This window comes from Silene latifolia, chromosome 11 (genome assembly GCF_048544455.1).
Source record: "Silene latifolia isolate original U9 population chromosome 11, ASM4854445v1, whole genome shotgun sequence".
NCBI classification, from domain to species: Eukaryota; Viridiplantae; Streptophyta; class Magnoliopsida; order Caryophyllales; family Caryophyllaceae; genus Silene; species Silene latifolia.
The window spans coordinates 182,900,419-182,903,869 of NC_133536.1; the positions used below are offsets into that span (position 1 = coordinate 182,900,419).

The 3,451-nt window shown below is 35.7% G+C and overlaps 1 long non-coding RNA gene across 1 annotated transcript; it reads left to right on the forward strand.

Moving 5' to 3' along the window:
• The first annotated feature begins 314 nt into the window (after positions 1–314).
• Positions 315–2,841, forward strand: LOC141612136 (uncharacterized). The gene is made up of 6 exons (XR_012528990.1): positions 315–451; positions 545–680; positions 1,288–1,395; positions 1,896–1,971; positions 2,066–2,181; positions 2,686–2,841. It is a non-coding gene; the product is annotated as an uncharacterized LOC141612136 (long non-coding RNA).
• Positions 2,842–3,451: the final 610 nt, after the last annotated feature.

Consider the following 3,451-nt stretch of genomic DNA (forward strand, 5'->3'; position numbering starts at 1 on the left):
GAATCATTAGCACTACAAAAAAAACACGGAAAACTGACGGAAAAACTGACGGAAAAACAAAGCCGTCAGATAATAAGGAAAACTGACGGTATTGTGACGGAATTTCCGTCGGTAATGTGTTCCTGACGGATTTTCCGTCATAAATAAATGGCGCGTTGAATATTGGCCTTGGCGCCATAATGAGTGACGCATTTATGACGGATTTTCCGTCAGTAGTTATAAATTACTGACGGATATTCTGTCAGATATGACTTCATAGGTTACTGACGTCTGACGGAACATCCGTCATATTTTTAAGAACATAAAGAAAAAAAAAAGACAGTTCTCACTTTAATCCCCAAATCAATTTCAACCTCACTCTCACTTGCAAACCCTAACCCCCAAACCCGAGCACCATTTCCAACACTGTCCCCGCCGGCCACCACTGCCCGCCGCCTCCACCAGCACTCCGGTAACCCTCCTCTCCCTTTTCTTCTTTCCTTTTTCTTCTTTTCCCTCTTTTCCTTTTCTTCTTTTCTTTATCCCTTATTTTCCTTCTTTCCAGCACCGTCGTCACCCCTGTCTGCCACTGCCGCCGCCGCCGCCACTGAAGTCCTCCGCCCCGCTGCTTTTCTGTCTTTTATTCTTTTCTTTCAATATAGGAACACTACATCATCGTAACTTCCGACATTCTACCTCTGGTACAAACCCTAGCTTTCCTCTCGCTATATTCAATTTTAGATTCCTTTCTATTTTTCTTCATTTTGCGTTAACTCTAACACTTATTTAAATTCGAGTATATTCATTGCATTTATCGTTTCCTTCATCGTTTAATGTTGAGATTGGTGCTGATTTGCTTGAATTTTCGTAATATATATGTATGGTGTTGTTAATTTATTAATGTTCCAAACTTTTTTCAATTGGGTTGTTGGATGTGGATTTTTTTTGCTGGAATCGTGTTTTTTTGCCACTTTATATGTGAAATTGTGATCCTGTACTGATGGCCTTATGAAAGTCGTTATCTTTACGTTTGGTCTTGGTAGAGATCTAATAATGTAAGAACAAGGGATTTTATTGAAGAATTGAGAGGTGTAGTAATCAAGTATTTTGTTCATGGTCAATTATAGTTCGTTTCATTTCTTAAGTTATGGAAGGACGTCTTTTCGTCGGATTATGATCAGGTTTGGTGATGGGGCCTGCCCTGCTTTTTGGTAGGAATTGAGGTTCAATGTTAATTGTCTGCCGGCATACATATGCCTTTTTTTTTCCTTGTTCTTGTTTATTAAATTATATATTATGTTTCCCCAGGTTGCTCAACATCTGATTCTTGCTGGGCATGATGTTCATATGGTTTCGGCAGCTCCTGACTTCATGTACACAATTGAAATTCAATCTTCTCGCCTGCACATTCGAAAAGTAAACTCCTTATTCTTCTTAATTGTCTATAAGTGCTTGCTAGTAAGTAAGAAACTTTACTTACTCATACTAACAAGTTAACAAGAACGATTGGCCATAGTCTTAAATCTTTGTTACAATGATATAATACTGTAAACAATTGGACATCTATATCACATTAGATTAAGAGTTTATGATTACTAACCATTGACTAAGAGGATGGTTGATGAAAATTGATTAAATAAAATGATGAATAAGGCTTCGTTTTTCTCTTCTTGCTCCTTCATTCTACCACCTGTTATTCATCCCTTCTACACTCTTCTTTTTCTTTTCTTTTGATCTCATCTCTTTGGCAATATCTCCTAATGAGTAGTATCACGAAAATAGGTGGGTTGGAATATATGTAGTAGGTTAATTCTAGTTCTATTCGGGTCAGTTTTATAAACAATGCTTGCGTATATTTGACCCGACCCTATTCGTATACATGTAGTCATATAAATTTGATCTATGATTCTGTACAGATTTAATACATGCCTTCGCAAACTTACCAAAGGATCTCAACTTTATTCAGCACTCAAATCATCTAGGATGGAAACTGTAAGAAGTTTTAGCAAACTATTGATTTTTAGTCCAAATTTGCAAGTGCTGTAGTTTTTGTCGGTCGATTAATGGTATTGTGGGACTTTTTCAGGAATGAGGGGGGAAAACCAATAATAATAGATCCAGCATTATATAGTTTAAACAAGTCGGAAATATGGTGGGTTATCAAGCAAAGGGATCTCCCAACTTCTTTCTAATTGTATACAGGTTTTTTTTTATCTCCATACTTTCTAATTATTATGTTCTTCAATAATAATTACTCCGTATCAAATTTATTAATTAGTTGCTTCTGTTATGTTAGTTATTCTACTTTATTGCGTTTAAAGTTCCCTCCAGTACCTAGATAATGCCATAACGGGTTTGATCTACGAAATATGTGCCTTTAGAGGAAAAATAGTACTTTGTACTTGGGATTCTTTTCTTTTTCATTTGTTTAGCCTTTTTTATTGTATAAGAGAATTATGTTATTAATTAAAAGTAAATAAATCATCAGAAAGATACATACAGTATTATAGTAGTCCGTAATTTTATATAATCCATTATAAAAGTTAGGTAGAATGACTGGAATTTTAATGTGCACGGTAAGAATAACCTTTTGAATTAGTCAGGTTTATTTGTTGATTAGGTGGGTAGTGACTGGAATTTTAATGTGCATATTGATTCTCTCCCTTGGTTATTTTGTGATTTACTCAGATTAATTGTGGATTGCAGGTGGTGTTGGATTGTGGAGCAGTTCAGCCATATGCTTTGACAGTAGATTGTTTAGCCTCTTGGGAAAAGATAATATACTAACATTTTAATGAAGGATCTTTGTAAAGAAGGCATTTGAAACTTCATTTAATTTGGAAATGCGAACATTTATATTTCCAGCATAAAATTACTAGCTACAAACCTTTCACTCACTAGTCAGCTAGTTGTGAGCCACTTGGGGCAGGAATTTCTTTTTTTTTTTTTTTTTTTTTTTTTTTAAAAAGTCGATATTTCTGACGGAAATTCCGTCAGAAAAGTTGACTTTTGTTGACTTTTCTGACGGAATTTCCGTCAAAAAGGTCAACTTTTCAGCCCAATCCCAGAGAATACGTGCGACGGATTAGTAGTCAGTAGTCCGTCAGAAATGCCTATTAGTGACGGAAAATCCGTCAGTATTGCGTTTTTCGTGACGAATCGTAGTGACGGTTGATTCCTGACGGTTTTTCCGTCAGGAACCCGTGTTTCTGACGGGAAAAGGCCTTTATTGACGGATTATTTCCGTCAGTTTTCCGTGTTTTTTTTGTAGTGTAGTAGGTATAATCTCTTAATCCCTTTTTAATTATTGCTAATTACTTTCATTTATTCATCATGTTTCATTATGTTAGTATGATTGACAACCTTTCTAGCATGATCAATATGATAATGAGTGAGTAGTCTCTTAGCTAGGGTTTAATGGGTGATTAGGGGAAACCAACATGGGGAATGATTCATGCTTAAATTAATATGC